Source organism: Sminthopsis crassicaudata, chromosome 4, assembly GCF_048593235.1.
Source record: "Sminthopsis crassicaudata isolate SCR6 chromosome 4, ASM4859323v1, whole genome shotgun sequence".
NCBI classification, from domain to species: Eukaryota; Metazoa; Chordata; class Mammalia; order Dasyuromorphia; family Dasyuridae; genus Sminthopsis; species Sminthopsis crassicaudata.
In genome coordinates, this window is record NC_133620.1 from 32,843,024 (window position 1) to 32,852,727 (window position 9,704).

Here is a 9,704-nt window from a genome sequence, read left to right on the forward strand (position 1 = left end):
TCATTGTGTGCATCAGGCTAAAATTTTTGACACATCGGCCTAAAATATAAATGACCTCTTCTCCGGACAAATAGGAAAACTCGTGAGAGGCAGCTCTGCTCGGGCCCCAAAGCGTGTCTCCACTTTATAGTTGACAAATAGTAGCTGCATGAAGCTTGGAAAGGGAGAGGTTACCTTGACAGACAAGGAGTACAATTATCACAAGATGATGAAGGAGTCTCCATGAATCTGTATTGCACCGTTAATTACTGTCCTTTTTCTACAGGCTTCTAATGTGAGGAAAAACACGCAATGACAAGTGTGGAAAAGAGCAAGCACTAAATTACTGTCAGAAAAAATAAACGGAGTAGCAGAGTGCTCTGCCGTGATTTACGGGGGCAATTAGGCACCACCCCATGGAGCTGCTGCTGCGGCTGGGGCTGCGGCTGCTGGCGGCAGCGGCTGGGGCTGGCTGCTGCTGAGGACAGCACTGCTGCCCCGGTGGCAGGCACCCAGGAAGAGGAGGCCCGCTTTTCAGATGACAAAGAGACCGGTCTGGGCCCGCTGGACTCCAGATCTCCGGCCCGGGGCCTGCCCGACCCTTCCTAGGTTCACCCACAGAACAGTCTCAGCTTGTCCTGGAGACATGCATGTGTGTGTGGCGGGGAGAGATTGCAGATAGAACTATTTCTTCTCTCACATTATCCAGTCACCTTTTAAAAAATTCATCCATGGCTAGTGAGACTCTGGTTTTATTCTTCCAATGCACACGGGCACTGGCAGGTCAGAACTCTAGAGTATGGCTGGCTCCTTCTTCCCATTGGAGTCCTAGGGGTATCTCTGAGGAATACTGGGGTTCTTCTAACACAATTGTCTCAAATAGTGTCCAGTTCTCCCCATTTCATTCCTAGTGATGAGCTTCCCATACTGCTTAACTGGCTATCTCCTTGATATCATTAAATACCAACTGATATCAATTAGTTTTTATAAAGGGAAATTTTCTGAGAAAATATGGTAAGAACAGAAGTATAAACACTCCCCTAAGCTTCCCCAACAGGAGCACATATGTAGATAGTTGTACATGTTTGTTTATGTATGTATACATTTGTATGTATATATATATGTATATATATATGACTGAAAGTAAAGATGTGTATTAGTATTACTTAAAATATATATCTAGTCATCTCAGTGAAAAGTTTTCTATATGTATATAGCACTGCAAACCTTAAATGTGTCAACTATATATAAAATATGTAATATAGTATATTGAATATGTAATATCTATTTTGCATATGTATATGTACATATGTATACCAATTGACATCAATTAGTTTTTATAAGGGGAAGTTTTCTGAGAAAATATAGCAAGAACAGAAGTGTAACCTCCTCTAAATTCCTCCAATAGGGGCACATATGTAGATAGATAGATGTATATGTTTATTTATATATGTATACATTTGTATGTATATATAAATATGAATGAAAGTAAGATATGTATTAGTATCACATATATATATATATATATATATAGTTATTTCATAGTAAAAAGTTTTCTGTATGTATATATAGCACTGAAAACCTTTTCTATGTCAACATATATAAAATACGTAATATAATATATTGGATATATAATGTCTATTTTATATATGAGTACACTTGACGTCAATTAGTTTTTGCAAGGGAGAATTTTCTGAGAAAATATAGCAAGAACAGATATAAACACGCCCCCCTCCATGCTCCTCCAACAGGGGCACATATGTAGATAGATGTAAATGTTTATTTATGTATGCATACATTTGTATATATATATACATATATATATATATATAAATGAAAGTAAGGATGTGTATTAGCATTACTTAAAAATGTATATATCTAGTGTCTCATAATGAAAAGTTTTCTATATGCTTGTATAGCACTGCAAATCTTGAATGTGTCAACTATATATAAAATAAGTAATACAGTATATTGAATATATAATATCTATTTTGTATATGTGTATGTATATATGTATATAGTTACACATTTACAAGGATGAAACCTACCTGCTGGCCAGGTACTTTACCCAGCATTCCAAAATTCTAGGGTCTGCCCCTATCTTTGAATAGGAATGGTGAGTAACTCTCTCTCTCTTTCTCTCTTTCTGTCTCTGTTTCCTTCTCTGTCTCTCTATCTCTCTGTCTCTCTCTCATTTTCCTCCATTCCTGTTTTGAGAGGAAATGTGGCATCATGGATGGAGAGCTAAACTAATAGGATTTAACTTCTGCTTCTGACTAGCTAGGTAACTCACTCGTAAACCCTGGACAAGGCATTTAAAATTCCCAGTGCGTGCAGGTAACTCTCTCAGACTTTAAGTTTAGTTTGGGATTAAGTGACTCACGCAATGTCTTTTACATACAGTAAGTATGAGCTTGGATTTGAAGCCATGTTCTCCTGATTCAAGGGCTGCACCACCTAGCTGTTCCTCTCAGGGTATAAAATGCAAAAAGGTTGGCAGTATGCATCGGCAGAAAGGATTGCTCTACACTGACAAAATTGTGAGGCTGGACCTCTGTGTGTATTTGAATGTGATATATATATATATATATATATATATATATATATATATATATATATATATATATATATATATATATATTTGTATGTGTGTATGTGCATGCACATGTACACATGAACACACATACACACAAGTATATATACAGGTGTTTATAGCTACATACATATATGTACACACAATGCTATGTGTACATTTATACACATATATTATATACAGCCATATACCTATATATGTGTATATGTATGTATGTGTATATCTATCTATATCTGTTCCATATTGCTTCCTGGAACAGGTCTTCAGTTTTCCTGACTCCTCTACATCCCCCATTCTGAATTAATTCTAACCCAGGTTTGTGTAGTGTATGGCTTCCTGTGGACACTTGGGTCTTTGGAGAGTCCTGTAGCTTTGCTTATTTATCGTCGGACTTGTCTGGCCTGCAGGTGCAATCCTGCAAAATCAAGGCTAAATGAAAACTGCTTGGCAAGCGACATATTGGTTCGTCTTCTAAAAGATCACCTGGGTGGGGGACAAACCTGGAGATTTAGCACAGAGCTGCTGGCATTCTCTTTTAAGCATCCCACATCAGAGCAGTTTTGCAGCCTTTGGTGATGGCTCACTGTGATCAAGGCCAGAGAATATGAACATTTATAGCATTCAGGTTTGCAAAGCACTTTGGCCCACATGGCAGCCCTGGGAGGTGGGGATCACGGGTGCTATGATACTTATTCGATAAATGAGGAAACTGAGTCTCAAAGTAAAATGTTACACAACTGGGAAGTGGCAAGGTGAGATTTGATTTCAGGGCTCTTTATACTGTGCCATGCTGCTTCGTGATTTTTGGGGAAAGCATGTGGGGAAAGGAAGGGAATAAGCATCTGCTGCTGAGCGCCTACTATGTGCCAGACACTGTGCTAAAGGCTTTTACACATCTGGTCTTATTTATTTATTTTTTTATCTCTTTAATGCTCCGATATATGTGACAATAAGATCACAATTTGGAGGAAAAAACCACTGAAACAAATAAAAATCCCTTAGAAGTTTGGAATGTTAAAGTAATATCATAGCTCAACATGCACCTGATGTGTGCCTTATTAGTGAGTCCATCAGCTTGCAGAACTACCCCTGGAAAGGACCTTAGAAGGTGCACATTTCATTCTCATTTTACAGATGCAGAAACTGAGGCCTATAGAAGTTAAGTGATTTATCCAAGATCACAAAACCAAAAAAAAAAAAAAAAAAAAGCCCAAGTCAAAATTAGAACCCACCTTTTCTGGCCAGTGCTTTTTTTGTTTGTTTTCCTTTGTGATGAGAGCATGGTGTGGGGCCTTTGTAGAAGCTATGGAAAGAATGTTTTGAATCAAGAGAGCCCCAGATTTGAATACAGCACTGGCCCTAGCCAGTTGTAGGAATTTGGTCAAGCCTCTCAATCCCTGTGCACCTCCATTTCTTCATCTGTGAAATGGGAATAAAGAAATCTTTTTTTTTTTAATTTTTGGCTGTATGATCTTGGATAAATCATTTAACTTCTACAGCCCTCAGTTTTTGCATCTGTAAATTGAGGAGAATGAAATGGCACCATCTAAGGTCCTTTCCAGTGGTAGTTCTGTAAGCAGACAAATTTAGTAATAACTACCTCCTAAAATTGGGGGGAAAGCACTAAATCAGCTTCAAAATGTTCTAGAGATGCAAGTTGTGATGGCAGTGATAATAAAGAGTGGGGATCTTCGGATGCACTGCCCTATCCGGGTTCCTTTTCTTTCGATTTTTGAAGATGTATTAACAGCACTGCCGAAAAACACAAGCTTTTGAACGGGTTAGAGTGGGGGTGGGAAGATTGCCTATTTTAGTGATACTGAGTTTTGATTGTTTCTTAATTGGAGAAATGCAATCAGGACAAAAAGAGTAAGGATGAACTCACAATTCTGTCACCCAGAAGGCAAGGGAAATAGTGACTCAGACTTCATTGGGATGCCAGCAAACATCTAATAATGCAGAAATTTTGCAACTGATATTTTCTCCCTGGGGGGGGGAAGCCTCTTGTAGTGCTTGATACATTTTCCATATTTATATCTCCCTTTCAAATCCAGAAAGAGTGACTTACTCCATTCTTCATGGCTAGCTATCAATAAACAAAATACAGTACAGAGTCTCTATGAGTTCTGAATTTCTCCCGAAAGTTCCCATAAGTTTCCCTCCCCCTCCTTTTCAGTAATGAATGTCATCTTTACCTCATCTTTACCTCAAAGGTATAGAAAGAAATCACTCAGAATAAACTTAGATTTTAATAGAAAAGTGAGTTATTTGTTGTTGTTGTTGTTATTATTATTATTACACTGTTACTTCGTTCTTCTCATCTGTTTTGTTGGGATGAAGATGGAAATGATTCCTAGAGAAGTCACTATTTATCCTGCTATTTTAAAAATATTTAATGTCTGGTGTACTAAGGCATAGGTGGATAAAATGATTACTTTTTGTGATCGAATAAGAGTATTAAGATGTGAGCTCATTTTCTCTGTTTTATTAGTATTATAATCTATTTGTATAAATCCAAAATGGCCTCATGGATTTCAATCAAATGTTCTCAAAATGTCTCCTCTGTAGTCATACTGAGACACATTTGCATGCAATAATATATATATATATATATATATTTTTTTTTTTTGGCTTGGAAGTTATGAACAAGGGAAGAGGAATAACCCACCAGTTCTAACCTAGACTATAAGATGTATAGATATTGATGTTGACGCAATGTTTTTTTACTGGGGTAGGGTTCAAATCTCTTTACTGAGCCTAGAGCTCCCACAGACTTCAAAGAGAGATGAATGACAGAGGGAACTTCATCGGGGTGTGTGTGTGTGTGTGTGTGTGTGTGTGTGTGTGTGTGTGTGTATAGCATATTTATGCAATATGCAGACGTGGCTACAATCTATTATTCCTGACTGTTATTTCAGCTGCGACTGTAATTTTTAGATGAATGGTTATAATCTTGGTAATGCACACGTGAAAAGTTATGCGTTCATGCTTGAAAGGAGGGTCATTAAATATTCATTATTACCACTCAAATTAGTTGTCATGCCCTATATAATATTAACAGTTACCCGTTACCATCTTACTAGTTTAAATTCAGCAGTAAGTGAACGGCAGGCTGTCTGTAACCCATGACGGGGGAGGTGTTTTTCTTTTTTTTTTTTTTTTTCTTTCTTTATTGGGAGAGAAGCCGAGAAATAATTTTAAAATCTATCTTCCATTTTCTTGTTGACAAACTATTTAAGGGAATAATTGATTTGTCAATAAACACGCCTTTGCTGTGCTACAGGATTGTAGCTGGATTTACTCCTAGTTGTTTAATTACTGCCGGGGTGGGGAAGCCAACGGCTTCTTCAAATACTTTATAAAGAGAAATGTGAAAAGACAAAGGTCAAGATGGTGAAACCTTTTGCACATATCCAATCTTGCTCCAAAGAGTCGGTGTGCATTTTATAGACAGATCCTGAAATCTTCCTTTTGCAGGGATGGCCGATTAGCATGCATAATGCCTTCTATTTGGCAGTAAATCAAGGTTTGGGGGGGGGGAGAACCCAAATAACAAATAAGAGATGGATTTCATAAAGGTTCTCCATGAGCATATAAAATCATTTTTTATTGTAAGAAGAGCTTCCTCTATTCTTCAACCTACTCTAGTCTCCTGAATCCGTTATTTGAAGATATTTAGGGCAGCCAAATTTTCTTTTGATCATACACACGAATCATTTCATGCCCCTAGTTGTTTCAATTGCTTCTTTCTCACAGAAAATAACTATAAATCCGATTCCTCACTAGTCTAACTTTTGAATGTTCTTTTAAAGAATCAAAATCAGTAATTGATGAATATATTTTTGCATTTCTTGATATTTCAACTGGACTCTTCATAATGAGGGTTTATTTTATTTTACTTTTTTCCCCCCTGCACAGAGGGGAGGAAAAAATATATAGGTCCATGAATCAATCTAGATAATGGGGAAGGCTGAATGTAATAAATAATACAGTAACAACCCTAAACTAATGAGCTGTTGCTAAGGTACATTTCATAGGCTCATCCTCTATATAAAAAGTCACTAATAATCCCTTGGTGTAATCAGATGATAAAGCTTTGCCATAAGGCAACACCTGTGCAATTAAATCTGCAGATTCTTTTGCACGTTTCATTAATTTCTGGATTTTGTAAAGGCACAATGACTACACTAATAATCTAGTCTACTTGACTCCATGTCTACTTGAAACAAAGTGTCTAATTAGATACACGTAATTAATTAGAGATAAATGGAGCTAATCAGACTCAGTTAACACTAATTCTCTGAATTAAGACATTTTGGGACACCTACTACTCTGCTGACTTGGAGATTTTGCACAACAATGGGTTCCAGGATAGTCAGGAGAAAGTCAAGAATTGAGAACTGAGTGGCCTTTTGATGGTATATTTAGGCATCTGAAAGAAGAGGATTCTTAAAAATATGTGTAATTTTACCATCTTTTTATGTCTGCTTAAATAATTTACTTTGTAGTAGTCACTTGGCCATGTAGCTCCAACACTAGCCTCCATATGGATAATGTTTTTTTTTTTCATTTTGGAGTTGAATTATTGCTGTTTGTTTACATACCATTATTAGTTTCCCTTAACTGTCTCCCCTCACAATCTTGTATCGTCTTATAATGAGGAAAAGTATTTAAGAAAAACCAACCACCAAACCACTGCAACTGCCAGTGCATACACACAATTCCACTTTTGTATTTCACCGTGAGAGGAGATAAATATTTTCCCATTATCTCAGGGTTTCCTGGGACCATGATGGTTAAATTCATTAGAATTTGAGCTGTCGTATAGTGTCTTAATGATTTAGTTGTCGTTCTCAGTGTTCTTAGTTATTTTCTTCCAGTTTTACCTTTTTTATCCTATTTCACTTTTTATAGGTCTTTCTGTTCTTTTCTGTCTTCATGTCAGATTGGAGATACCCTCAACGATAGTATTGTCGTGAACCCAATCTACCAACGTTGAGAAAATTGCCAGTAAAGATTCAATCTAGAAAATGTCATTCTAAGAAAACAGAGGAAGGAGATGTCCTGAAATCCTCATCCCTTATGATGAATCTTCTTTGTAAATTTGACTGGAAAAGATTATTTTTAGGTAAGTCTTCTCATTTTAAGTATCTGCTAAACATGACAAATGATTCTTATTTCTGAGTTGGAGCTAGAATAAAAGCTAGAATCAGAAATGCTACATGCTCATCCTGGCTTCATAATGAGCCCAAGACAGGATCTCAGTTTTTTCTTTGCTTTGCTTTAGGCTGTAGCCAAATACGTAGTAGGGAATGGAGGCTTGAACCAACCATTTGTCTTAAAAAAAACTCAAATTAGAAAATTCAGGCTAAACAAATCTACTTTGGGATCCTGGATTTTTCAGCTTGATTGTGCACCAAGTTGTAACCTTAGGAAGAAGGAAGTGATTTAGAAGGCTAAGAGGAAAATGTCTAAGTCTCTAAGGTTGATTATGGCCTACCCCAAACTGGATGTATGTCCAGAGCAAAATCAGGTTTCCTTATCTTCCCCCTACAGAGGGAGGGGACTAAGGGAAGACTATGTTTATCAGTTTGTTTTACCAACCTGTTTCCTCCTTTTTTTTCTAATTTTTGATGGGACATACTTCTGGAAGGGGCAAATTGGAGGAGGAGATTGGGAAATGTTAGTTTTCTTAAAATAAAAGATATCAATAAAAGATTATGGTTAATAAAGGGTTGTGCCTCACATAATATTCTTTCTTTTAAAATTTTCTTTATTCTTTTGAACCTAACAAGTACCAATAAACATAAACATTTTCAATATACAAAGAAGGATAGACAAAGAGGATCGTATGAAACTGATTTTTGTTACCTAGGTTTTTTTTAAGTGTCTCTTAAATTTAAAAGCATAATAACAAACTGTCCCATCCTGAACTTCCTTCCCTCATCTGTGCATTTTCTTGTAATCAGGTTTCCACCTTTCATTTCCCATTCTGTGTTCTTTTAATTGATGCTACTTACCATCTAATAATCAGAATGGTGTCTTGGAATGATAACAAGATTTGGCGATAGAGTACCTGGACTGAAGTTCTGTCTCTGTTAGTAATTATCTATGTGGTTTTTCTTAGGTAAAAGTCACTTGATTTTTCTAGATCTCATTCTGTCTGTCAGACTCCTCTCCTCCTGTGCAAAATGAAAAGCTTGAATAAGATGATCTCTTCCAGCTCTCAATTTATGTTCTTATGGTCCATTGCCTTGTAGTTTTTAATTTGCTGCTAGCCACCTTATCCAGCCTAGTTTCCCACTATCCCCCAACAGAACTCTGTCATTTCGGCTATATCAATCTCCTCATCCTTCCCTCCTCCACAATAGGCATTCTAGCCTCTTTTCATTCTGGTTTTTCTTATTAGGCTACAGTTTATGTAATTACATATTTTATATATATATATATATATGTATATATATATAATTCCTGGTTTCTTTATAAAGCACACTTCTTTATATTTTTCTTGCTGAGTCTAGCCTACATCAAAATTTTCTCCTCTGACTTTCCAAAACACTTTTATCATAAGGGAATGGGATCTAGCATGTGAGACAGAAAACATGGGTCCAACTCCTTAGAAAGCTGCAGCACTCTTCCAAGTCCCGGTTTCTTCATCTGCAAAATACAGATAAATATAATTCATCAGATGATTATTAAGCACCTGTTATGTGCCATTCCTGCCAATACAAAGACAAAAACCATATAATCTCTGTCTCTCAATAGAGTTTATATTCTTTCTGGGCATGAGAGCAGGGGATGACAGATACCCAGATAAATATCATGCAAAGCAAAAGAGAGATCAAAGAGCTTGAGCAATGTTTGAGGAGGTAAGAGTGCTTCTCGGGGAATCAGGGAAGGCTTCATTGAGAAGGTGGCATCTGAACTGTAGGATTCTAAGTGAAGTCCTTTCAGATGGAAGGATGTGTATGACTGATAATTACTTAATAAAAATGACTAGCCTTTATATATCACCCACTGTGTGTCAACATAGTAGGCAGCTACTGTGCAGCAGCTCTGAGAAGTAGATGCTATTATTATCCTTGTAAAGAATTGTAGAAATAAGTTATTATTATCAAGCCACACATAGTTT

General features: G+C 36.7%; 1 protein-coding gene across 1 annotated transcript in view; it reads left to right on the top strand.

Annotated features, from left to right (window-relative positions):
* ZNF644 (zinc finger protein 644) overlaps positions 1–7,533 on the top strand; it is a 149,353-nt gene extending 141,820 nt beyond the window's left edge. Inside the window, exon 7 of the transcript XR_012481901.1 lies at positions 7,518–7,533. The gene's annotated coding sequence lies outside the window, so the exon portion shown is untranslated. The remainder of the gene's footprint in view (positions 1–7,517) is intronic.
* Positions 7,534–9,704: the final 2,171 nt, after the last annotated feature.